The sequence below is a fragment of the Bos javanicus genome, chromosome 29, assembly GCF_032452875.1.
Source record: "Bos javanicus breed banteng chromosome 29, ARS-OSU_banteng_1.0, whole genome shotgun sequence".
Taxonomy (NCBI): Eukaryota; Metazoa; Chordata; class Mammalia; order Artiodactyla; family Bovidae; genus Bos; species Bos javanicus.
Window position 1 is genome coordinate 49,281,032 of NC_083896.1, and position 27,662 is coordinate 49,308,693.

The window sequence follows — 27,662 nt, forward strand, 5'->3', positions numbered from 1 at the left end:
CTCCCGATGAGACAACAAACCCCTCTCAGTATCGGACTGTTTTCCTCTCTGTCTCCCCCAGAGGACCGGGGGAGGCGGGGCCGGGGGGCACACAACAGGTGCGCCGGGCTGGCGGCAGCACCGGCTGATTGACAGCGCCCCATGTGCGGCGAGGGGGTGAGGGCTGAGCACACGGAACCACCCTTCCCCAGGCCGTGTCAGAAAGGACAGCAGCGGGCTCCAGGCCTGGCTGAAACATGGCCCCGGGGAGACGCTCACACAGGCACACAAAATTGCGGTGCCCACGGCGTTCCTCCGCAAGCTGGTCTGTGAGGGGACAGTCCGAGGGCCTGTGGTCTCAGGGCCTGAGGTGAGAGGGCACACGGGTGCGAGCCCCGTCACGGGAAACCACGCATGCACGGATTCAGCCACTCCTGCAATGCGCCCCGCCCAGGCACACAATTAGAAGCCCATGTTTGTGAGGCATAAGGTCAAGTCAATTTTAAGGATTTTTAAAAATCAGTTTTCAAAACTTATGGTTCCCAAAGGGGGAAGCAGGGGAGGGATAAATTAGGAGTTTGAGATCAGCAGATAGAACTACTATATTTAAAATATATAAACAACAAGGACCTATTGTACAACACAGGGAACTATACTCCGTATCTTGTAATAACCTAGAGTGGAAAAGAATCCGAAAAAGAGCATATACACACACACATCTGAACCACGTTGCTGTACACCAGAAACTCACATAACCTTATAAATTAACTTCAATGAAAAAACATCAGCTTTCAAGACGAAAGTCTAATCAACGTGCTTTGTCAGTCTTTGCTGGGAAGAGGTGGGCACCATTTTAAGTGGATTTGTTTTACGTGACTTTTCATCTCATGCTTAACATCCTTGGATTAAAAGCAAACCCCAAACCAAGATCTAAAAGTTGGGAAAAAGCTGGCATTCATGAGTGACGACTAGAGGGGTCAAACCTGGTACTTCCTACGACAGAGCTAAGGAAAGCAACCCAGGGATCACCGGTTCTGACAAAGGAGAATATCCAGAGCACTTGGAGAATTTCTTTTCTGTCTTTCCTTCTGGAATGTAAACCCCACACAGGCAGGGATTTTTGTTCTGTAGAAATCTCTGAAATTGCTCTGAAGTCCTGGGGCTCCTGCGCCCCTGATATTTGGGGGTGGGTGGGGATGGACAGACCTCAGGGTGTCCGGGGAAGGGGCCCTACCTCCCACAGAGAGCTGTGGGAGGCCCCAGAGGCAGAGGTCTGAACCGGATCCTGCTTGCTCGGAGCAGGAAGAGCCGCTGCCTGGGGGCACATTGGGCCTGCTGTCCTTGCCTTGCTTTTCTGTGTGTTCCCTCTATTCCTGTCTTGGCAGCTTTGTGAAGCTGGTAGCAACACCTCCATTTTCAAGTAGGGGTCTCAGCATGGCAGCTTGCGGCCCAGGATGCCAGTCCCTTCCCGCCACTCTTGGCCAGTGAAGAGGGTCACCCCTGGGGAGTGTGGACGACGAGGCAGAGCAGGCATAGGAGGCCAGAGAGTGGGGTGGCACCACTTGTGAGCCTAGAGTCCAAGCCCCTGGAGCCTTCTCCATTGTCCCATTAGACTTTACTCATAAAACACAAGTTTCAAGATGAAATAATAATTTCAAGATGGTGACAAAAGAGTATTAAACTCAAAGCATGGGGCCCTCTGAGTACAGAGATCCTGGTGGTTGGTATTTGACCTCCCAGCAAGGGTGGACGACCCTCTGAATCAAGTGCTCCAACCTGGCTTTTGGCTGGGATGGAGATCAGGGGGCCAGGGAGATGGCCAATCTGGTCAGTTTCTGAAGATCCAAGAGCAAGCTGTTTATTCTGAAAAGACAAAACCATTTTCCCTTTCTTCTCTAGCCTGAATCACAAGATAAAACCAGACAGTCGCTCTTGGAGAGATTCCTGGCTCTTTTCAAAGCAGTTGAGATGAACGCCCTTGTTGCACGCCTTGGGTGTGGGGACAACTGCCCACTCAACCCTGGGTGGAAGGCCAGGGGTAACAACTTCAGAGAACACCCTTAGAGTTCCATGTCCCTAGACTGTTTTTGCAATTGGAATGGGAGGTTCACATTGCCCCAGGCTTGCTGGTAACACCTCAGCAGAGCAAGAGCTCCATGAAGACAGGGTTTCTCACTGAAGTTTTGGTAGGTGCCTGGCACCAGGGAGGAGCTCCATAGACATGAGGATGAAGGGATGGATGGAGGGAAGGATGGAGGGAAGGAAAGAGAGGGTGGGTGGATGGATGAGCCAATGGGTAGGTGAACAGACGATTGGGTGGTTAGGTGGTGGTGGGTGGAAGGATGGTTGGTAGGGGAGGCAATCACGAGGCAAAGCCAGGACCCCCTTCAGGTTCTGGAGGACTAGGAGGAGAAGGAGGAGGTCTCATACAGAGTAGTCAGGGTCCAGGAGGAAGGCCAAACACGTGGGCCACCTCAGCCTTGCCAACTCCCACAGGGTGGCCTGGGCAAGTCGTGGCGTCTTCCTCACAGGGTCTCCTGAAGACGAAGGAGCAGAGCTCCCAAGAGAGGTTCACCCCCAAGGGAGAGGGAGGTGCGCTCCCCGAGCAGCCACACGGGAGCCCGTGCACCCCGCTCACCTACCCGCTCGGACCCTGGGGAGGGCTGCACAGAGGGCCAGACCCTTGTGGAAAGCCACAGATGTTCCTCAGGGTCACTCCGGGGTGCACGGCTACACATCAGGGGTAAGCTGGGCGCTGAGTGCGCCGCGGGCGGGGAACTGAATCCGATCGCAAGGGTGGACGCTCAGACCGCTGGGGTGGGGGTGGGGTGAAGGTGGGGGTGGATCAGCATAGCGTCTGGGCGGACTGGGCGGGGTGTGGCACGTGGCGCTGGGCTCGCCCGGCCAATGCGAGCCTGGGTGGCATCGGCATCAGCCCTCTCAGCCAATGGCAGAGCGCGGCACACCGCTTTCCACACCGCGGCCAATCCGCGCAGCGGCACGTGGCACGCCCGCCCCTGCAGGCTATCCAATCAGCTGCGGGGTGGCTGCCACATCTACCCCAGTCGGGGGCCACTGCAGCCACTCTGTAGACGGTCGCTGCGCCCTGCACGCGCAGCAGCTCGCGCAGCTGTCTCCTCCCAGCCGCCGGTCCCCTCAGTGCCGCGCTCTCTTCGCGGCCACGCTCTTCACGACTTGGCTCTTCTCAGGCCGCGGTCCTTGGGCCGCGCTCTGCTCAGGCTGCGCTCGTCTCTTCAAGATGCTCCTCTGGCCGCGCACTCCACAGCCGCAGTCACCTCAGTGCCGTGCTCCTCACGCCGCTCTCCCTTCAGCGCACTTCGCAGGCTGCGCTCTCCTCACCGAGAAGCCCCTCCGGCCGCGCTCCTCACGGCTGCGCTCACCTCAGTGCCGCGGTCTCCTCACCGAGTCGCCGCTCCGGCCGCGCTCCTCACGGCTGCGCTCACCTCGGTGCCGCGGTCTCCTCACCGAGTCGCCGCCGCTCCGGCCGCGCTCCTCACGGCCGCGCTCCTCACGGCTGCGCTCACCTCGGTGCCGCGGTCTCCTCATGAAGACGCCCCTCTGGCGGCGCTCCTCACGGCCGCGCTCCTCACGGCTGCGCTTACCTTAGTGCCGCCGTCTTCGTGGCCACGATCTCCTCACAGCCGTCTGGGCTCACAGTGCTCTGGGCGTGGTCCGCCTGGCGGCGCGGGGACTGGCAATCGCCGACTAGCCGAGGTGAGCCCAGTGTCTCGTGGGTGGGTGGTAGGCGGCTAGGTCGCCACGGTCGCCCGGGCAGAGCCGGGCAGGCGCTCGCTGTTCGCTGTGCGCCTACGTGGGTGCAAGAACCGCGTCGTGCTTCCGAGTCAGGGACGCAGGATCGAGAATGGGAGGAGAGTCAGGGTCCGAGTCCAGGGCTGGACCTGTGTCTGGAGGCCACCTCGCCGTTCTGCTTCGGGGACCCAGGTCCGAGTCCCGGTCTCGGTGCGGGTCGGGGCTCCGAGTCCGTGATCGGATCGGGGTCTGTTCGCGCCTTAAGATCGGAATTCTGAGTTGCGTAGCTGAGTCCACCTCACGGCTCTTGCGTGTGGGGTCCGAGTCAGGGGTCGGAGTCCGCGACTGGAGTCCGCCTCACGGTCTACGTCGGTGATCTAAGGGGCCGAGGGCCAGGGACAGAACCCCGTTGAGTCCAGGGTCCGAGGCTGAGGCGGGGGTCAGGGTGAGTGTGTGGTGTCCGCCCTGTGGTTCTGGGCGCCCTGGAGGCCGAGTCGGGATCCGATTTCCATGGAAGCGCTCCAGGGCGGTCGTCCCAGTTGGGGATTCGAGCCCGAGGCAGGGATCTGTGTCTGGGTTGGGATTTGCGGCTGCGAGTCGGAGATCGGAGTTGCGGTTAGAAGTCCGGGCTGGGAATCCGAGCCAAGAGTTGAGGTCGAGGTTTCTAGGTGCAGTGGAAATTCTGAGTCAAAGGTCGGTCCCGATTTTGGGGTCAGGATCTCAGGTCCAGGTTGGGTTGGGGTGGGGTGGGAGGAGGGAATAGAAATTGTGGCCACAGAAGTTGTGGCGATGGAGGTTGATGACTCAGGTCAGGGGTTTCAGTGTGGGCAGTAGCTGGGACAGTCTCACTGCCACCCCCCACTGCTCCTCTGGTGCCTTTTCTGTAAAATAGAGGTTAAGTGCCTTCCCATAGGACTGTTCTGGGGATGAGAGAGAATCATTCATCCACACAGAATACTTTTGACCTAGATTGAGTGTTGCAAAGTACAAGAATGTTGCTAGTAATAGTAAAAACTACATTTGAGGTGTGTTTCCCAGTCCCTTTCCTGGTTGCCTCACGCCTGTCTGGGCAGAGAGCTCCCAGAAGGGACATTTCTGGTCTGTTCTCCACTGCCTAACCAGGAGCCTGATATACAACCTTGCTCAGGCAATACTCCTTGAAGGAAAGCAGGCAGGCAGGATTAACCAGATTTCTATGGTGTCTCAAATGATCCATTTCTGCACCTGTTTTCCAGATACTCACTAGGAGAAAAATTTAAGGATTGAGTTGCTTGATTACAGTTCTATTTTAATGTGTTTCCAAACATGTTGAAGAGAAAAGTGGGCCTGTTTCAGGATTTATGCTCCAGCTAGAGGGATCTTTTTAAATTGTGAATCAGAGCATGTCCAGATTCAAATAAGGAAAGCACAGGAAAATTGTGAACTATTTCCCTTATTAACATAGGTGCAGAACTCCCATGTACAGCATTAGCTAACTGAATCCAACAGTATATTAAACAATTCTTAAACAAGTGGGATTTCTCCTAGGAATGCAAATATGATCCAGTATCAGAAATTCTATCCATGTAATTCACCACATTAAGAAACTAAAGGAGAGAAACCATATGGTTCTCAATAGAGGCAGAAAAACTATATGATAAAGCTTAATGCCTTTTATGATTTGGGGGAGGGCACCATTAACTAGCTAAGACTAGAAGGGAACTTCCCTAAACTGATACAAGTCATATACAGAAACTTTACTTTTCAACAAACTCAACAGAGAAAATGAAAGTGTATAGTTCCTTTAAGATAAGGAGTACACTTGGGATGCCATCCTGGCCATCCCCCAGTACAGGAAAAGCAAAGGAAATGTAAGGAGAGAGCTAAAGAGAAAGACAAAACTGCTGATCGAAGTTAGATTGTTTGTGTCAGGGTTCTTAAACATTTTTGTTTTAGGACCCTTTGTACTTTTAAAAATTACTGAAGTCCCTAAAGAGCTTTTGTTAATATGGGTTGCATCTGCTGATAGTTACCTTCTTAGAATTTAAAACTGAGAAATGCTTAAAACATAGGATAGTATAAGCACATATTCCAGTGGGGTCCTGCTGCCTCTGGAAAACTCTTTAACTTTTTGAGAGTAGAAACAGAAGAGGCAAACGTTGTCTGAGTAGTATCATGAAAATAGTTTGGGCTCTGAGAAAGCATTTCAAGGGGCTCTCTGGGGGTCCTTGGACCACACTCCGAAAACTACTGAGCTACATGGGGAAAAAATTCAACTTTAGGCTCTAAAAGAGACTTCAGCAAAGTTTTTGGATATAAGATCAATGTACCCCCTGCCCAAAGCATTTTTCTTTAGCTGGTAGTGAATAATTTAAAAGCATGTTAGCAGCTAAGGTAGAAATTAGTATAGCAGCAAAGTTTATATTAGGTCTTTGGAATTAACAAAAAAGGCTTTTATGAAGAAAATTTTAAAATTTAATTGAAGGATAAAATTTTATTGAAGATCTTTGATACGGAGAGACATTCTGTTCTCTTGGATGGGGCAGCTTAGCACTCGAGAGATGTCAGGTTTTTCCAAATCTGTAAACTCAATACAACTCTGGTTAAATTTCTAGTTGGAGCTTTTGAGGAACTTGACAAACATATTCTAAAGTGTATGTGAAAGAAAAAGATCTACAAACACCAAGTGAACTTTGGAAAAGGAGAACAGAGAAGGCCTTGTACCAGCAGATCCTGGGGCATATTCCAAGCCTCAGTAATTGGAATGGTGGGAGACAGAGGCCCAGAAGAAACTTCAAAGGCAGCCCTGCATCTAAAGGGAGGTGGCATGAAATAGAGGTGGCACCACAGACTATTGAGAAGATGGTATTGGGAAAGTTAGCCCTAAATGGAGAAATATAAGTGTGGATTCCTATGTGATCCCCTGGAAAAACAGGCTCCACAGGCACTTAAAGATTTACAACTAAAAAGTACTTGACATTTGTGTAGTAGGAGGAAACTATGAAGAATTTCATGGCGCAGGGTGGCCTTGGGATCTTATTCAGGACCCGGAAAGCACAAACCTCAAGACTAAAATTTATGAACTTGAATACATGCTAATTATCTGTTAAATAAATCCATCATGGCAAAGGTCAAAACTATTTTCATAATAGTGTCTTCCCTTTTTTCACTCTTACTTGCGTTACTCTGCTCAGGTTATAGATGACATATTACAAGATATTTGAGACAAATATAATTGATGAGGAGACAATGGCTAAAATACACCAAAAGTCTCACAAATCAATAAGAAAAAGACAAAAAGCCCCAAAGAAAAGTGGGCAAAATATATTAGTTGACTTTTTGCAGGAGGGTTAACAACTATGTGAAAAGACGCTCAAGCTTATCAATAATCAGATAAAGGCAAACAAAAGCAATAGATATTCATTTGAGAAGAATTAGAAAGTAGGATAATGCCAGTGTTGGCAGAAATGCAGGAAACAAGCCTCCTGTGTGTTGCAGGTGGGAATAGAGACAGGCACAGGCATTCTGGAGAGCCATCCAGCACTTCTTCCTTAAATAAAATATTCAATACCTGCAACCTAGCAGTTTCCCTCCCGGGTAAACAGTGAGAGCAGTTCTCACCAGAACAAGGGGCTGTGTGTGTGCATACTCTGTGCAGCCTGGCCTGTGGGGGTGGGGAGTTGGAACCTGGCGCTGTGGCTACTAGGAAGGACTGGATGTACACCTCACAAAATGGAGACGTGTGCACACGTGACACTGAGGGACACAAATGCCGAACAGAACAAGGGCCTCAATATACAGTTCTGTATTTAAATCACAATTACACACCATCCAGACATGCAAGAAGACACTACATGCATCACCAGGGCACGTGCGCACAGTGATAAATAAATTACCCTGGAGCAGCTGTTTACAGTGGAAGGAGAGGAGGACAGAGAACAGCTTTAAATAGAAAATCAAAAAGAACACAGGGATGCCTCCCACAGACCGTTATGGGGTGACAGTGTTTCATGAATTTAGGGCTGTGAATAATCCCATGTCCTATGCAGTAGAGTCCCCAAAGCCAAGAACAAACGAATGAATGTGTGTCCTATACCTCCTCTACCAGGCATCCTCAGTAGCTTCTATTTTCAGGAAATTAAATTCAAATTCCATGAGGCTTTACAAGATCTGCCCTGCCTACTGTCTTTCTCCCTCTCTGAGCTCCCATCACACCAGCCTTCTACCTATTTCTCCAACCAGCCAAGTGCCTCAGGGCCTTTGCACCAGCTACTTCTGCCTGGCTCCTTCTTCCCTGTGATCTTCCCATGACAGTTTCTTCTCCTCCTTGAGGTATCACCTGAAATGCTGCTTGTCAAAGAGACCTCTGCCATTTTAGTTGGCCCCTCCAGTCACTTGCTAGGTGACCACTACATTTCAAGCTTCTGTAGGCATAGACTACGCCACAGTATTTTCTGTCCTTAGGCATCTACTTATTTGTTGCCTGCTGGTCTCCTCCACCGGAAGGGAGGCCCCATGAGAGCGTGTCTGTCTTTTCTACAGGGTCTGCACACGGCGGGGTACGTCATGCATTTCTGTTGAATGGCTTCATTGATTTGTTGAATGAAGGAAGAGGCCAGGCCAGGAAAGTGTGCATCCATTTTCAGAACGCAGTGAGAAAGTACACAGCATGTCAGAATCTCAGCCCCACAGACCAAGGGTTTCTTAACTGCCATACTGGTGACATTTGGGGCCAGACTGTTCTTTCTGGTAGGGGGCTGACCTTTGTCCTTTGGCTATCATAGGATGTTTAGCAGCTTGCCTGGCCTCTACATCCAGTAGATACCAGCAGCACCTCCACGCTTGTAATTGTCAAAAATGCCTCCAAACATTGCCATATATCCCCTGGGGGGCACCCTAGGTGAGTCCTGCTGTGTGAGACTAGCTCTGGGGGCCGGGCTGATCTCTGATCTGGCCCTTTAAATGAAGCAAGCCCTGACCTACATCCTGCCATATCCATCATACACAGTTCACCCTCTCCTGAGACCCTGACCCAGGCTCGGCCAATTGGAGAACGCCCTTCCCTGGCTAACCGTGTAATTCTAGGTTGGCAGGTGCCTCCATCCCAAGGCTGTGGGCTGCCACCTGGGGCTTTAGTTGGAACTGTCTTTAAGCTGCAGTCCCTAAGCCATTTCTAGCATAGGCACCTGTGACTTGTTTTAATTAGAGGTGACCTGGGTAGAGGCTGAATGGCCCTCTCACCTTTTCCAGTTAGCACAGACTGATGAGTGATTAGCTCTTGATAGACAGCAGACCCAGAAGATTTGCAATAAGCCCCGTGAGGAGGAGGCATCTGAGGGGGCTTCAGAGCAGGCCTGGTATTGGTGGGGCAAGGGGGCGGGACTGGCCCCCAGCACTGTCCTTCCTTCTCGAGCCATTGCTGTGTTCCTCCCTGCTGGCAGGCCCTACAGAATTGGGTCACTGATGGGCACCTGGATGAACCAAAGTTCTGATCAGATCAGGATGGTACAAGAATCCCAGAACTGGAGTTTGTACCTGCTCCCCAGCCGCTCCATCTGGGGAACTAAAGCCTTATCCTGGGAGCCTTTCCTTGGGCTGGGCGAGGCCCTTGTTTGCAATTTAAATGTGGCCTCCTTTATGGAAGAATCTTTGCTGCTTCGAAAAGCTTTGGGCTAGGACTCACCCTCCCCAGCAGCCAGGCTTTAGCCTGGAGAAGAAACTGATCTAATAGCCTTTTCTCCTGCTAATTGTAGCAATTAGTGTTATAGAATGAGGACTCCCCGGGGGGCCAGTGCCCTGCACACAAGCCTATCCCCAGCTCAGGCCCACGCCCAACTCCTCAGGCCATTGCCCAGACAGAGGGGGCCCCTACCAAGGCTCTGGCTGGGCTTCAGGGTAGAGATGGGGGTGGGAGAGAGGGCCAGGGCCATTGGGTGCCCAGGCCAGCTGTGGCAAGTGTGCACCAGAGCAGTTCAGTCCAGAGGCCACATAGGTGACCCTGGGCTGTGAATAGGGCCCGATGGGAGCAGAGAGCCAGATTGTGTCTGCCTGAGTGTATGTCCAGGAGGGCAGAGGTGAGGAATAGCTGATGGTGTGACAGGAAGTAGTCTTGGGGCAAATTACTTTTATAGAGTGGGGAGCCATTTCCCAGCGTGGCCCACTTGCTCCCTCCAACAAGGGAGCCCCTCTTCCTTCATTCCGCTTGCTTACGGAGCCTGTTTCTGCTGTGCTGTTCTGGGACATTGTAGCAGGCCCCCGCAGAGCCCGCCTGCACTCCAGGCCATATACAGCAAGTGTTCTGCCGCCTACACAGCACTTGCCCAGGCAGTAGATTCTGTCTGAGAGTCAGGGCAGCCATCATTGCCATTTTATAGATTGAGTCATTGAAAAGATCTTTGTTGAAATCTCACCAGGCAGTCAGAATTCGATAGGAACAGGAACTGAGCAGCCCCTGTGCTCATGGGGCTTGTGGTCCAGTGGGCAGAGAAGCTGCCCACTGTGTGCATTTGTGTTTTACAGCATCCCGAGGGGAGTGCTCTGAGGGTGGGAACACACAGGGGTTTCATGACAGGGGCCACCTGGAACAGGGTCTGTACCAGGAATTAGTCTGGGGTTCTAAAAGTTCCCTTGGGGAAATGGGGGCGGAGCAGCTGGACAAGAGCTGAAGGCAAAGGGCCCCCTGGTGGAGGGAGCCCGTGAGCCAAAAGGTCCAAAAGAGGCCAGACATGGGGAACAAGCGAAGAGGAGGGAGCTGTAGGTGGAGGCTGAGCCAGCTAGGCCACCCTGCTGCTGACTTTGGCCTTGTTCTAAGAGTGCTGAGAGCCACTGAAAGGTTCCACATAGAGAGTGGCCCACTGGGATTCTCATTCTGAAATGATCCCCCTCCTCTGAGTGGAGAAGGTACTGGAAGGGGACAGAGGCCCTGCAGTGCTAGAGACTGTGGCCTGCCTGGGCAGGGGTGAAGGGAGCAGAGAGAAGCAGAACTCTTCCAAAGATCTCAGGGTGAAAACACTCTGGCCTGGTGTTGGACTGACTTGGGCAGCTAGGAAGGGGAAGTGCTGGGAATGATTCTGGGGTTTCTGGCTTTCATGGCAAGGGTGGATGGTAGGGATCTTTGTGGGAGCAAACAGTGTCTTGGTGCTGTGAAGTGTGGAATGACAGAGATTGTGGAAAGACACTGTGGGGCTGGTGACTGGAATGTAGGTCTGAAGCACGAGGGCCAAACTGAAGACACGTTTTGAAATCAGGGACCCACAGACAGTGCTGGAAGCTGCAGGTGCTGCTCACGGAAGTGTTTTGGAGAGCAAAGGGAAGCCAGTCCTGAGGAGATCAGGTGTTAACCACCAGGCCAGAAGGGAGAGCCTATAAAGAAGATTGAGGATAGAACCACAGTGGTGCAGGAAAGCCAAGAGACCAGGAAGAGGGGAAGGTCACCTGCCCAGGGACTGTGTCCCCTGCAGAGCCCAGACTGAAATCAGAGTTCCTGGTCCTCTGACCCTTGGCAGTGGATGGCCACTGGCCTAAAAATGGCCCTGCTGGGATGCACCTCCAGCCAGTGTGGCTCTCTGCTGGCTGCCTTTCCCCAGGACAGACAAGGAGAAACCCCCTTCCCCAAAGGCCTTCCTCCTGTCTCATTTCACTCCTGGAATTGTGGGAATAAAGAGCCTTTCCCTGCAGCACGTGCGGGAAGAAGCTGGGTTGACTCCTGCAGGGAGGCCTCGTCCTTGCTGAGCTATTTCATAACCTCAGAAGGGTGGAAAATCCCCCCAATCTTAACGCAAAGCCAGCAAGCTGAAAAATGGCCTTGAATAGGCTGAGATGAGAAAACAAAGAGGCTGTCAACATCAGAGTCTTGGAGGGGGCAGGGGGCTTCAGCAGACCCCACGCAGACGGCAGTTTCTCGGCTTTAATGCCCAGCCTCAGAGACCCAGCTAGGGACAAGCCTTTGGGGCGGGGGGAGGCGGGGGTGGCCATGGCCCTTCAGCTCAGCCTTCCTGATTAACAGTTCAAACAACCTTCAAAGGCTTAAAAGGGGTTAACTGCAGGGCCTCCAACTCCTCCGCTTGCTAATTTTTAAACGCAGCTGAGCAGAGTTCTGAGTGCCCCTCCCGAAAGGCCCTTAGAGGGACTCTGCGCAGCCCCCGCCCCCTGGTGTCGCCAGGAATCTGTGTACATCTAGAACAAAGGCTCCCATTCCCTCCCTCGTCCAGCTTGTTCTGATGCCTAAGACCAGACTTCACCCCAAAGCCTCTGCCCTGCATCCAAGCCTGGACTTGAACACGTGGCCATGACTCCCAAATGAACCTTTGAGATTAGCTTAAAGGAGCTGAGACCTACACCCAGGTGAAACCTGGATGGGAGTAGTGACTTGGACCCCTGTGTCCCCAGAGACCAGTTCCCAGCAGTGGGAAAGCAGCAGCCTGGAATTCAGGGCCATAGGGAGAGTGCTCCCACAGCCTGAGGTCCACAGTCTCCCCTGACACCCCTGCCAGGCTGAACCCCCCTGCAGGCTATAGCAATGGGATGGAAGCTGCTCAGAAATTCTCGCGGATGTTCCTCACACCCGTCTACCCTCACACACACTAACTCATGCACTAAAACACATGCCTGCTTTGCCTGGGACCTACTCCTTGACAAGGCCTGGGGTTCTGTCCCCTCTTCATGTTGCCTCTTGCCCAGCCCCTGACCCCTGTGGCACCTTCTTCATGATGGAAGCCAAGATCCTGCCAGGCCCAGGGGCTGTTCCCAAGGTCCTAGGGCCTGGCTTCTGCTCTCACATTGCCTCATTCATAGCCTCCTAGTACAGGCACATGTCACCCAAAGACCAGTCACGCCTGCAGCACCAGCCCTCTGTAACTGTGAAGTGCCTTAACTTCGTTGTCGACTGCATTTAATCTCAGAACAACCGCACAGGGAGGGAGGTCCGTGCGGATGCAGCAAAAACCATCTTGGCCACACGGAGTGATTTTCTTGAGACCACTGGGCACTGACACAGCAGGATTTCTGAGGAGACCAGCCTTCCCCAAGCTCTCCTGGCTGGGGAGGGCATAGGCCTTTGCCAGGCTCCCTGTCCTGATCTTGGGGGAGAGAGGGGCACTTTCAAACACTTCTCGCTGGAGAACCAGGCTGAGAGAGGGGAGGGGAGTGGCAGGGCCAGCCTTTAGACTCAGGGGCCTCCTCAGCCTGTCCTCAGGCAAAGACCTCCCAGGCAATCGAGTCCCTAGGCCCGCTGAGGCCTGCCACTGCTATCGTTGTTGGGGAGGTGGCCTCGGAGCCCAAGAGGCCTTCCCTGCACATGTGTGGGTGCGAGCCCAGAGAGATGCCCAGGGCCCCAGCTAGGCACCTGGGAGGGCCAAGTGCCACCCTGATGAGGCATTGCTTCCCTTCCTGCATGGGCTACTCAGAACCAAATGTCACCCCTCACCTGGCTTCCCCATGGGACTGTGCCCACCCCAGTGCATGGGGATGCCATCTCCTGCAGCTGCTTCCCTGACCCTGGCTGCCTCGGCCGGCTGCTCATGCCACTGCCCCTGCCGCCCCTGCTGCCAAGGCTGCAGGCCACTTCCTGGCTTCTTGTGCTCCTTAAATGTCTGGATATCCGAGAATTCAGAAGGTACCCATGCTAACCAATTTCTGAGTCATTTATTGATTCATCATTCGTTCTGTCTCTCTTGTGCAGGCCCACTGCTGGGACATGGGGGCCATCAGATGGGGGCGCCCCTCTGTGAGCTCCTGGGCTGGCAGACAGTACAAAGGAGCAGATCACGAGCTCCAAGGTGGAGCCTGCTGGCCCCACACTGGTTATGGTCAGGTTGGGTGGTCAGGGAGGATGGTTCTCCAGCACCTTCTACCCCTTGGGCTCTCTCTGAGGACATCAGTGCCTGGGGGGTGGGCAGAGCAGAGGGCAGGGGTGTCTGAGGGCCTGTGTCCTTGGCTGCCCCTCCCCCGCTCTCCCCATCCCAAGGCAAGTCTTCCTCTAAGACCCACCTAAGGCCCCTTCTTCCCAAGGCTGCCAGAAAGGTCCCTTGCTGTTAGGGGGGATCCCAGGAATGGCATTGAGTCCCAGGGTCGGGTGGGAGATTATCTCTGCAGGGGCTGATAGGAATGTCCCCTAAGGGCTGACTTCAAAGCCACTCTGCCTACCCCTGTGCATCAAAGTCAACAAGCTGAATTGTTTGAACATTAAAAGGGGTGGGGAGAGTCACCTCTCCAGCCACCTGCATCTCCACTGTGTTGCCCTCAGGATCTCAAAGCCCTTTCTGCACAGGCTGGTGGGGGCCAGACCCCCGGACTCCCAGGCAGATGAGCCACTACTACAGGGAGGGCGAACTGCCCTTCAAGCTTCTGCTGAAGGTCCGCATGCCTCCAGGGTTCCCATCTGGGCCCTGCCCCTGCCATTTTCTCAGGTTCTTCTAGAGAGTTGACCTGCTCCCCAACCTATAGCTGGAAGGAGCAGAGAGCAGGGCCCCCTCCCCTCCCCAGCTTGCCTCAAGACCTTGCTGCATGAACTTCGGCCTACCCGCTGCCCTGGGGCACCTCTCCAGGGTGGCTGGGCCTGGTGGGCTCTTGGGGACCTTAGAATGTGTAGGTGTGACCTGCCAGGACAGCACAGCATTGTCACACAAAACAGCTCCAGGCCACTCAATTTAGATGCCAGTTCTAGTACAGATGAGGTACGTGTCATCGAGCAGGTCACCTAATCTCTCTTTGCCTCATTTTCCTTATCTGTGAACCAGAATTAAAACTAGCAGATACCTTCTGGGGTTATTGGGCTGGTTAAAAGGCTGCCTCCTCCCCAGTGTTCAGGAGAGCACCTGCCTTGTTAGCAGGGAGCACGCAGAACGGTGGCACTAGGGCCAGCACGCCTGGCTCTCTGAGCTCTGCCCTCCGCCCAGAGCTGGTGATTTGCTGAGGGCATACACACAGACTGGGGCCTGGTGCTGCGTGGAGGCCTGGCAAATGGCAGCAACTACTAAAGTCTTTTGGGACGTTCCCCAGACGTGAGAGGAAGGCCCCGAGGAGGCCATTCGAGTGGCGGTGCCTGGATTGTCCAGAGGCCTCAGTTCCCCTGTCTAGACAGAGACTCATCATAGCATCTCACTCCCTGATCAGACAGCCCAGGAGGGTGAGTGGGCGTGTTTTTGGTGGTCTCAGGGCACCCCTTCCTTCCCTCTTTCCCAGGAACTCTCTGCCCAGGCTGGGGTTTTTCCACCTGGCCTCATTCCCCACCCCCTAGGTCCCCCGCCTGACCCCAGCATCCCCAGGCCCCAGAAGCATGGCTGCTCGTTGCAGCCCAGTGAGCATGTGTGCTCAAGCCCAGAGGGGCACTGACCCCTCCCTCACACGGGGACATCAAAGGGAAGCAGGAAGCAGCGAGCGGCTGACCCCTGGCGGGTGGGGAAAGTGCAGGGTCACAGCTCAGCCGGGGCCCAACGGCTGGGGATTTTCCATCCCACCAGGACTTCCGCAGGACACCCCAACTACAGCCCGAGAGACTCCTTGGGAACCAGGGTCTGGACTGGAAGCCCCTGTCCTCAGTCTCTCTGTGACTTGCTGGCTGCTGGCCCAGACACGTCAGAACTCTGTACCCTGGGCTCTGGGACCTGGCTGGGGAGGGAAGGCCACAGACTGAGCAGAGGGCCTGAGAAGAATGGAGAAGGGAACCTGCCGCTCCCCGGCTAGTCATCCCTCCTTGATTGGGGTCAGGGGGTCAAGGCCACTGAGTAGGCTGTGTCAGAGGGTGGACCATACAAACAGTCCCGAGTCCCAGGTTCCCAGGAAGCCCTCTGGAATACTCTGCAGCAGCCCCAGTGCAGGCAGGGGCGCTGTGTGGACCACTGGGCTCACGGGTGTGTATCTGCTGACCAAAGCCTTCTGCACAGTGTAGCGCTGAGGGCAGCTGTGGGCAGGCTGGGCTCTCCCAGCCTCAACCCGAGGCCATGAGGCCTGGGAATCCGGTACCCTCGACAGTCACTGTACTTGGTGAACAGTCTCTCCACTGCAGTTTGTGGGCTATGATCCACTTGATACACCCTGATAAGGGCATCTATGTCACTCCCTGGCACCCTGTCCCCAGCTGAGACTACCATGTCTTCACCCCAAGTTATTGCTCCTGCCTCAGCAAGCCAGCCCTGGCCCTGTCCTTGCCTTCATTCACCAGAAGGATGAACCAGGCATGCCACGGGTCACGAGGACCCTCATGGACCTGGGTTGGCCTCTAGGCTGGTGACTGGACTGATATACGCCAGGGACCTCTGGCTGGAGAAACTGCCCCTGAGTCCTTTGTTTGTCCTGTGGGAGTGGGCAGAGGAGTGCTTGCGCCAGAGGAGCTGCGGTTCTGTGGTTGGAGGCCAGCGGTCCCGGGCTGAAGACGGGGCTGAGTAGGACACCCCAGTCTTGAACAAGGGTTTGCCATCTGAGTGGGGACCCACATTTAGTCCAGCAGCCACAGTCTGTACAGCCCAGAGCTCGGCCTAGGAGCAGGCGTGTCCGTGTGCAAAGTGCTGGCAGCCAGGCTCAAGATCCAATTACAGCAGCTGTCTCACAGGAACGTGCTGCCCAGGGCTGGGAGCTGTTGTTCCGGGGCTGCGAGGAGACTCAGTGCTGGGCCAGGTGGGGTGTCCATTGCTGGGAATTGTTTCAAAATAATCACAGAAACTTGGCAGGCAGGGACTCTGCACGTGAGGGGCCCAGTCTCCTTATGGGACCCATGTCCTGCTGATGAGTGTGCTCCTCCCCTGGCCAGGCACAGTGTGCTGTGGTCTGGGGCCTGGCTTCCCAGCCCAGTGACATTATCGGGAGAGGCATGTCTGCTCCCTGCATCACAGGGCCTTAGAGTCAGACAGCGAGACTGGAGCTGGTTATAGGGGGGCTGGATGGGCAGGCACAGCTGTGTTCTCAGGAAAGCATAGAAAACCCCAAAAGTGAGGGAGCGAGATGGGGCAAAGGATGATTTACCATTGACATAGGCTTGCTAGAGGTGGGCCCAGCACACTTCTCTACTCTCCCATCCCCTGGGTGGGTGAGAGTCAGAGGGGCCTAGGGCAGACCCCACCATGATTCTCACTAGAGTGAGGCACAGAGTATGCAGGCTGGTGGCGAGTGGGCCAGGACTGGTGCAGGCTTGTCCATAAAGAGGACATTGGGCTTAGCCCAAGTGATGGTGTGCTCATTCACGTAGAGCCAGACATCCTGCAGTGTGAAGTCAAGTGGGCCTTAGGAAGCATCACTACGAACAAAGCTAGTGGAGGTGACGGAATTCCAGTTAAGCTATTTAAAATCCTAAAAGATGATACTGTTAAAGTACTGCACTCAATATGCCAGCAAATTTGGAAAATTCAGCAGTGGCCTCAGGACTGGCAAAGGTCAGTTTTCATTCCAATCCCTAAGAAGGACATTGCCAAAGAATGTTCAAACTACTGCACAATTGCACTCATTTTGCAAACTATAGCAAGGTAATGCTCAAAATCCTTCAAGCTAGGCTTCAACAGTAGGTGAACCAAGAAATTCCAGATGTAGAAGCTGGATTTAGAAAAGGCAGATGAACCAGAGATCAAATTGCCAACATCCTCTGGATCATAGAAAAAGCAGAAGAATTCCAGAAAAACACTTACTAGTTCTAAAATTGACTGCATGAAAGCCTTTGGCTATGTGGATCACAACAAACTGGAAAATTCTTAACAAGATGGGAATACCAAACCACCTTACTTGCCTCCTGAGAAACCTGTATGCAGGTCAAGAAGCAACACTTAGAACTGGACATGGAACAATGGAATGGTTCAAAATTGGGAAAGGAGTACAACAAGTCTGTATATTGTCACCCTGCTTATTTAACTTATATGCAGAGTACATCATGAGAAATACCAGGCTGGATGAAGCTCAAGCTGGAGTCAAGATTACTAGGAGAAATATCAGTAACCTCAGATATGCAGATGACACCACCTTAGTGGCAGAAAGTGAAGAGGAACTAAAGAGCCTCTTGATGAAGGTGAAAGAAGAGAGTAAAAAAGCTGACTTAAAACTCAACATTCAAAAAACTAAGATCATGGTACCCAGTCCCATCACTTCATGGCAAATAGATGGTGAAACAATGGAAACAGTGACAGACTTTATTTTCTTGGGCTCCAAAATTACTATGGATGGTGACTGCAGCCCTGAAATTAAAAGATGCTTTGCTCCTTGGAAGTAAAGCTATAACAAACCTAGATAGCATATTAAAAAGCAGAGACATCACTTTTCTGACAAAAGATCCATATAGTCAAAGCTATGGTTTTTCCAGTAGTCATGTACGGATGTGAGAGTTGGACCATAAAGAAGGCTGAGTGCCAAAGAATTGATGCTTTCAAACTGTGGTGCTGGAGAAGACTCTTGAGAGTCCCTTGGACAGCATGGAGATCAAACTAGTCAATCCTAGCAGAAATCAACCCTGAATATTCATTAGAAGCACTGATGTTGAAGCTGAAGCTCTAGTACTTTGGCCACCGAATGCAAAGAGCCAACTCACTGGAAAAGACCCTGATTCTGGGAAAGATTGAGGGCAAGAGGAGAAGGGTACGACAGAGGTTGAGATGGTTGAATGGCATAATCAACTCAATGGACATGAGTTTGAGTAAACTCTGAGAGATAGTGAAGGTCAGGGAAGCCTGGTGTGCTGCAGTCCATGGAGTCAAAAAGAGTTGGACGCAACTAAGCGACTAAACAACAACAATAAGGTGATGGCCCAACCCCTGGTGAGTCGGGAGATGACTAGAAGTATCCTGGCCCACCCTGCCTGGGAGTCCTATTCCAAAGGAAGGCCAGCTGAAACCACAAGCACCATTGTGCAGATGGCATCATAGCACCAGCGGGCAGGGACCTGCTTCCATAAGCCCCAGACCCAAAAGCCCAAAGCCTATGTGAGGCCTTTGGAATTGTAGTGCCTAGGCAGAGGTTGTGGGGGCCTGTGGCCTCTACTGCCTGCATGGGCTCATCCTCCCACCCCACACGGAATGACACCAACCCACCTTGCAGCTGCCAGGCTCAATATCTGTATGGCTCCTGCCACTGCACAGTGGGGCCAGGGTCCCATGCCTCAGTGTGAGCAGCCCTCTGGTGTAAGGCATGCTGTGTCTTGGGTGTGATGTGTCAGGGCATGCATGCTGTGGGATTTGAGGACTGAAGACATGTTTTTGCGAGCTGCGCTGGCTGTCACACGTAGGGGAACATTCTGTCCAGATGGGGACCCTCTCCAAGGCAACCCCTTCCCTGTCTGTTCAGGCCTGACCATTAGACCCTCTGTATCCACTGGACTCCATACCCCTATCTCCAGTTTTCTGTACTTCTCACAGTTCTCACAGGTTGTCCCAGGAGGCATATACGTCAAATCCAGGAAATATGAGTGAGGCAGGGCTGGAAATTGTAAATGCAGAGCAGCAGAACTTGGAGATGGAAGCCATTTCACTTCTTAGTCACCTGCTGCACATGCAGGACACCAGCACACACCTAGTGTGTTTGGTGTGTAAGGAACACAGTCCTGCTTTCTGTTACAGACAGACTCTCTGCAAAGCTTCACCTGTATCTCAGACTACTCTCTGAAGGCTGGTCCAGGGCTTGCCCTGTGGGGAAGACTCCTAGCCATGCCTGTGGCTGGAGAAGTCTGCGTGGGAGGGTGGGAAGGTTGCCTCACTTTCTAGTAAGCAGGCTGAGCTGAGGGGCTCCTCCCAGGTCCCTCCACCAAAACAAGCTCTCAGCTGGCCACCAGCTTCGAGCCAGGCCAGTGAGCCTGCTCTTCTAGGAAAGCTTGACCTGAACTCTGGTGCAATAGACAAGGGACATTCTTCTCTGCCAAGAACTCACTTCAGAGGCACCGAGAAAGCAGATCTGTTGCTTTTCCAACCCCTGACTATGGCAAAGGAGGGAGAGAAGGGAGGTCACCTAGAAAGTTCTGGAACACAGTCTGTTTACCACATGAGTATGTTTTCCATTGAAAGAGTATGCTGCTGGGTCACTGAGGAATCAGTGGGGACTGAGCCCATATGACCTCCTGCAGCTTATGTGGTGCCGGCAGCAGGCCTTGGACCTTCACACACACACCTCGGCCACCGAGGAGATGCCACAGGGATACCAATGTGGCAGGTCCCTCCAGCCACATTGGCTTCCCTTTTGTTAAGGTACTTAATCCAATCACGGAAGGTACCGGGCACAGTCATTAACAGACAGCTGCCTGTCTGCTGTCAGAGCTCTTACCAAAACTCCCACAGACACTTCTCTTCCTAAGCTCTGTGGGGTGCCCCGTTCTCAGGAGAAAAGTCCTCTTGAGAGCCAGTGTGAAAGGGTTCCCAAGTTGCTGTACCAGTTAATGAGTTATTTGCTCTAAACAATATCTTGATAAAGGGGAAGGATGAAGTTAGCTGCTGTTGACTAAGGAGAGACAGCGTTGCCAGGGAAATGCTTCTAAATGGAAAGAAACAAAAGACAGTCATTAGGTTTTGTGCGACTAGGGAAAGCATCGTGGAGAGTGTACCTCTGACCATCTTTTGTGTATATGATTCGAAAGAGAGAGGCAGCAGTGAGTGTGGGGCCCGGGAGAGGAATCTTAACAAAGCTCGTGGAGGCCACTGTTTAGGGGCACAGAACAGGGTGGTCGTCCTGGGGGCCCAGGTCATCCAGGCTGCCCCGGAGCTCAAGCCAGGAGGGAGCGAGGAGGGCCTGAGGCCCAGGCTGGGCTGTAGACCTTCCAACCTGGGAGTCCTGAGATGAAGAACCAGGGGGGCTGCTGGAAGCAAAGACGGAGCAGGTTGGATAAAGTTGTGTCTGAACTGAGCTGGCATTTTAGGGCAGCTTTCCTGGCCTCAGTCAGTATATAGGGGCTTTTACTTTTTTAAGTCTTGCTCTGTGTTATAAATCTCTGCTTCTCCTCAGCAGTTCGAAATGTTTACTCTGAACTAAGCCCTGCGTTTTAACACGAGTCATGTTTTAATAGGAAAACCATCTTTGATGGAATCAAATGCAATTCCTACTTTTTCCCCACCAGCCAGAGGCCTAGGACCTGCCTTTGCAGGCAGTAGTGACAGGCAGAGTGGCTTCACGCTTGGCACAGCAACCTGGCCTCCATGTGACTGGTCTTTCAAACCACTGCCCATACTCAGGCAGGCAGGCTGCAGAAGGCCAGGCCCTTCACTCCATGCCTCACGTCCAGCTCCATCACCTGCAGTCTAAGAGCCCTCGTTTGGAGCCTTTCACCGGGAACTTGCCCCATTGTTAATGCCGGCCCATTCCCATGCCTCTGGAGCTGGTGAGAATTATTATTCTGGGAACAAGAAGATCTAAAGGCCCTTGGTTCTCAGGTTAACAGGAGACTTGCCATTAGGAACGGGGAGTAGACTTCCTTCCTGGGGAGGGCAGAACTGGGGCAACCAAGCAAGGAAAGCGTGTGAACATGGCCTGGTGGCGGAGAGACTCCTGAGCTCAGCATGCATGGCCTTGAGTTCCTCACCAGGTACCACTGTTTTCTACGTGGGAACATCTGCCATCCCCAGGCCTTGATCTCTTGATCTGTGAAGACTGAAATTGTCTATATACAAGACCCTGGAGGACATTAAACTGACTGCATTTGAGTTCCCTGCATTTCTAAAACAGCAGCAGAAGGGAGTGGGCTCCAGGGGGGGGCGATTCTGTGATTAGCTCTGGACTTTAACTGCCATGGACTCTGTGAGTGGGGACTTGAGCCCTGGAGGAAGAGCAAGGGAAGGTGCTCCAGAAGGAGCACAGAGGCCTCGTTGCTGCTTGGAGACTCACTGCAGGCCTGGCAGGTCTTTTGAGGAAGATGGACCACAGCCAGGGTCCTTCACCTGACAGCCCTGGGTGCAAACCCCTCCTTGCTTATTCATTCACTTGCTTATTCGTCAAACATTCACAGAGCAGCCATGATGGGCCCTATGCGGATTAAGCATTGAAGATAATGAGGAACAAAAAGACGTACTTGTACCTTCCCCAGCCTTGGGATCGAAGGAGACGGCTTGTAACCCTTCACCACAGACAAACACCCGGTTATCCATTAAGGACAGGAGGGGAGATGGGCTCTCTGTGGTCCAATCTGAGGCTTAGCAGTTGGCCACTCTGAGAGAGGGACATGAGTCAGCCCCAGCCTGGGGAAGGGCAGAAGGTCAGGAGAGAGAGCTTGACTTGTTTAAAATGATACCAAGGGAGGGTGGGAGGAGCCACAGTGGCTTCACCAGATCCACTGCTCAGGGTCAACACTAGCTTTGTGACCCTGGGCCTGACTTAACCTCTCAAGCCTCAGGTTGATTATATATAAAACAAGAGCGATAATATTCTTATGTCAAAAGCTGTCTAATGTGAGGATTAGTGAAATGTTTATAAAGCATTGAGCACATGGCCTGGCTAAGGGCAAGTACTGTTACTGTTTTAGGGATATTCTTTAGTCCAAAGATGTGTGCAGGGTTAGCAGACTTTGTCCTCACTGGAATGGTAGTGCTGGGCCTCCTTCGAAACGCAGTGCCCAGGGTGTGTTGATGACGAGACCAGCATCTCTCAGAGAGCAGGGTGGCCCCTCTCTGGCTCCTCCTGGTCCCCCGGGGCTTGCACAGAGCCTAGTGAGCCTGCTTGAACCTTCTGCCTAGAAGAGTGGACACACAGGGCAAGGAGGCATCCTTTCCTCCACCTGCCTACAGGGCACCGCACTGAGCCTCACAGGTTCCTTCAGCTCTTGTGCCTAGACCCCACACACATCAGCCCTGGGGGAGCCCATCGGAGCTTCAGATTGGAACTGCTCTTTGTCCGTCTTAGCTCTGGGTGTGTATATGGAAGGGGGTGATGGTGGTAGGCACAGCTCCAGAGAAGTGAAAGGCTTCATGGGCTAGCCCAGCCAAACCCCATTTCCCCTCAAGGGAGCCTGAGGCCATGGTCAGCTTAGCCTACCCTCCCCCAGAGCTCTCGCAAAGATTCCCATTCTTTGTTTGCATTCACCCCAGCCCTAAGAGCGCGCCTGTACATGGGGGTGAGCAGGGAGCTTCAAGGTGACTGGGAGTCACAGAGAGATACAGAGACAAGAGAGAGAGAACTGGGTGGGCTGGTGAGAAGACAGGAAGATAATGGGAGAAAGTGAGGCCTTCTCTAGGGGGAGCATTGAAGACAGGAATGTTTTCTTCCCACCGCCCACAGGACGGCCCCAGGGCTCCCAGGCCCCTCCTTGGGGGCTCCCTGAATGCTTGCATCTGTCCCCTTGGGAACAAACTTGCTTCCTTCTGTCCCACTCTCTATCATACATGAACGATGTAAAAAGCACTCCCCACCCCCACCCCGAATCCTGGTAGCGTTCAGAAATAGAATGGTTGTACAAGAATTCTTTCACAAGGAGGAAATCCTGCCATTTGTGACAACATGGATGAATGTGGAGGACAGTGAAATAAGCCAGACACAGAAGGACAAATACTGTATGATACCACTTATATGAAGAATCTAAAATAGTCAGAGAAGCAGAGAGTTGAATGGTGGTTGCAAGGGGCAGGGGGAAGGCAGCTTAGAGGAATTTGTCAGAGGGCACAGAGTTTCAGCTCTGCAGGATGAATGAGTCCTGGAGCGCGACTGCCCAGCACAGGGCCTGTAGTCAACAGAGCTGCATTGTGTGCTTCCAGATTTGGTAAGAGGGGAGGTCTCGTGGTAGTGTCCCTAGGAAATAATATACATGATATGAAGGGCGTAAGGAAACTTTGGGAGGTGATGCGTATATTTATGACCTAGATTGTGGTGATGGTCTCCTAGGTATATACTTACTTCCAAATTTGTCACATTGTGTATATTAATTACATACAGATTGTGTATGTCAATCATACCTCAGTAAAGTGGTTAAGAAAAAGAAAATTAAGAGCAAATAAAACAATTTTTTTTCACAAGAGCTTTTTTTTTCTTTTAGAATATGTATTTTAAAATAATCACATTCTTACTGAAATCTTCCAAAGTCTCTTTCTGGAGCCAAAATTCCACTGATCTGACAGTTGGCATAATGAAAAAACACATACTGATTTCATCTATGATAGTCAGTGCAGAAAAAGGGAAACAATAACCAGGGTCCATCAGCTTTAAAAATATAAACCTAAAATAGGGTCATGCCAGGAAGGCAAAGATACATTCAACAACCTGGATGAATCTTCAGGGAACTGTGTCGAGTGAAAAGAGCCAGTTTCAGAAGGCCCTGAGTGCACTGGTTCCATTTTTAGACCCTTCTTGTCGTGACAACATTAAAGCAGCGCAGAACTGAGTAGTGCTTGTCAGGGCCTAGGGACGAAGCGGAATGGGAGAGGAGGGGTGTGGCTCTCAGAGGGCTGCACGAGGGCAGCAAGCTCCCCCGCACCGGCCTGTGTCCTGGCAGTGATCATGTCCCAGTTCCCAAAATGCTACCACTGGAGCTAAGGCTACATGGACCCTATTATAATTTCTCACAGCTAGCTGCATGTAAATCTACAATGATCTCAAAATGAAAAGTTCAGTTGAAAAAAATAATGATCACCAAATTTAAAATCAGTAGACTTCCCTGGTGGCTCAGATGGTAAAGTGTCTGTCTACAATGCGGGAGACCTGGGTTTGATCCCTGGGTTGGGAAGATCCGCTGGAGAAGGAAATGGCAAGCCACTCCAGTACTATTGCCTGGAAAATCCCATGGTAGGCTACAGTCCATGGGGTGGCAAAGAGTCGGACACGACTGAGCGACTTCACTTTCACTTGTCTGAAAATACCCAATGATGAATTTCAAACTGCACAAAATGTATATGAACTAAGGGCTAAAAAATACTGAGACACATTACAACTGATTTGAACATATGGATAAATCTCTCTTTTTGGCTAGGAAGTAAAAAAATATTTGTAAAAAAAGATAATTCTAGGTTAATCTAAACTGATTGTAGTTTCAGTAGAAATTACCAGCAGAATATGGATGGCCACACACATTGTTTTTTAAATCATGCAAGCTGATTCTAAAATTTATGTGAAAAAAATGAGCATGTAATGTAAGTCCTATACAATTCTTGAAAGCACCTGCTCCAGGAAAGCACCAGATTTTAAAGATTACCCATTGTCCTAAGTAGTCTAATGAGAATGCAACTACACTTTTTTCTGAAGGTTATTTTACTCATTCGAACTCCCCTCTCCATTGACCTTGTCAAGCACTTACTGTGATAAAGATGAACTGAATGACTCATCGTGAGGTAGGGCATGCATTTAACTAACGCTATATAGCCTTACATATGTCAACACCATACTGTGTGCTTCACATTAGTCATTCATTTAATCTTCACAGTAACCCTCTGTGGAAGGCACTCTTTCTTATTATCCCCATGTTATAAATGGGAAGACGAAACTGAGGTTAAATGACCCACCCAAGGTCCAGCAGGTAGGAACCGGTGCATCTGCTGCGCTGTGGCTCTAGAATCTGCTCTTAGGCACTACTTTTTGTTTACAGGGCAGTAAAGGAGAGCACCCAAGCCAGGAGGGCAGGGGATAGGGGCCATGTTCCTCTGGGCCAGTTTCACATGGGTGAGGCTAGAAAAACCACATTGGTACAGGTGACCTAGGTTAGATAAGGAAACTGAGTCACTGTTGTCCAGGTCATGATGTGAAACCATTTTGACCTGCACTGGTTATAACATCACTCCAACTATAACAGTTTATCATGCCCATTGTTCTCCTTGGCCTGGGGAAGGGAGGGACTGGCTACACCTTACAGATTTTTCTTATTGCCATTCTTTTCCTGTTCGAATTAGGCTTATTTACTTTTTTGAGTTACTGAATTCAGTTTTCATAAGATGCCCTGAAACTGTGATCATACATGAGTATGAAATGGCCCCCTACCCACTACTGACCCTACATGGGTCAGAGCCATGACCTCTGGGCATCCACTGTCTGGATTCGGCTGTGTGAGCCTGGAAGAAACAAGTGCTCCTGTTCCCTTACCTTATTAGTTGTCAATGCAAGGACTCAGTTATAAACACTCCAGGCTTCCTGTCCAACTCAAGAGCCAATCCTGTGTCTAGAGTGATTTGGTCTGAGGCCATGCCATGGATTCCGTGGTTGACTGTACTGTGTGAAATGTGGCTTCCTCTTTTGAGTTAGAGAGATGAGGGAAACTCTGTTGTACTCATAAGTATATCATAAAGTTTGAAAGTCAAATAACTGAGTCTGGCCCATCATCAGGCCCATCAGCAATCCATAAGACAGTCTAGAAATGGATACACATTAAATGAGAGTTTGAAATATGATAAAGATGACAATTTAAGTCAGTAGAAGATGATGCATCCAGATACTGTTGGGATAACTAGTTAGACACATAGAAAATAAATTGAATTTAATAACTCCTTATATAAAAATAGAGCACAATTTAAATGTAAAAAGTGAAAGCTGCCCACTCTCACCACTTTTATTCAACATAGTTTTGGAAGTCCTCACCACAGCAATCAGAGAAGAAGAAGAAATCCAAATTGGAAAAGAAGTCAAACTGTCACTGTTTGCAGATAACATGATGCTACATACAGAAAACCCTAAAGATGCTTCCAGAAGATGAACTGGAACTCGTCAACGAATTCAGCAAAGTTACTGAATACAAACTTAATATACAGAAATCTGTTGCCTTTCCTTACATTAACAATGAAATATCAGAAACAGAAATGAAAGAAACAGCCCCATTTACTGTCACATCCCTAAGAAAAAAATACTTAGGGATAAATCTAGCTAAAAAGGCAAAAGACCTTCACTCCAAAATCTATAAGATGCTGATGAAAGAAATTGAAGATGACCACAAACAGATGGAAAGATATACTGTGTTCTTGGATTGGAAGAATCAATATTGTTAAAAATGACTGTACTACCCAAGGAAATTTACAGATTCAGTGCAATCCCTATGACATTTTTCACAAAATGAGAACAAAAAATTTTTTAATTTGTATGGAAACATAAATGATCCTGAATAGACAAAACACTCTTGAGAAAGAATTACAGGGCTGGAGGGATCAGCTACCCTGGCTTTAGATTATACTACAAAGCTGCAGTAATCAAAACAGTGGTACTGGCACAAAAACAGACATAGAGATCAGTGGGGCAGGATAGAAGACTCAGAAACCCATGCACTTACGGAAAGTTAATCTATGACAAAGGAGGCAAGAATATGTAATGAAATAAAGATAGTCTCCTAACGTGTGCTGGGAAAACTAGACAGCTGTGTGTAAATAAAATTAGAACATTCTTTAATACCATATAAAACTCAAAGTGAATTAAAGACCTAAATGTAAGACTGTAAAACTCCTAGAGGAAAATACAATACACAACAGAGGGGCTTCCCTGGAGGCTCAGCTGGTAAAGAACTCACCTGCCAGTGCAGGAGACACAAGAGATACAGGTTTGATCCTTGGTTTGGGAAGGTCTCCTGGAAAAGGAAATGGGAACCTACTCCAGTATTCTTGTATGGAAACTTCCATGGATAGGGGAGCCTGGTGGGCTACAGTCCACGGGATTGCAAAGAGTTGGACATGACTGAGTGCACATACAGAGGAAAATATAGGTAAAGCACTCTTTGATATAAATAACAGCAATATTTCTTTTTGGATCTGTTTGCTAGGGTAATGGAAATAAAAACAAAAGTGAACAAGTGGGATTTAATTAAACTTAAAAGGTTTTGCATAACAAAGGAAATCATAAACAAAATGAAAAGACAAGTGTGGACTAGGAGAAAGTATTTGTAAATGATGCTACCAACGAGGGGTTAATTTCCAAAATATTCAACAGCTCATACAGTTTTATATATATATTTATATATATATATATATATAAATACCAAACCCCATCAAAAATTGGGCAGAAGACCTAGATAGACATTTCTCCGTAGAATACACACAGATGGCCAACTGACACATGAAAAGATGCTCGCTGTCACTAATTATTAGAGAAAT

General features: G+C 50.8%; 1 protein-coding gene and 1 long non-coding RNA gene across 3 annotated transcripts in view; one reads left to right on the plus strand and one right to left on the minus strand.

The window, feature by feature from the left end:
• Window positions 1–27,662, minus strand: part of KCNQ1 (potassium voltage-gated channel subfamily Q member 1) — a 379,885-nt gene that overhangs the window by 145,945 nt on the left and 206,278 nt on the right. The window lies entirely within an intron of this gene.
• On the plus strand, window positions 3,625–27,544 carry LOC133241606 (uncharacterized). The gene is made up of 2 exons (XR_009734641.1): window positions 3,625–3,714; window positions 6,345–27,544. It is a non-coding gene; the product is annotated as an uncharacterized LOC133241606 (long non-coding RNA).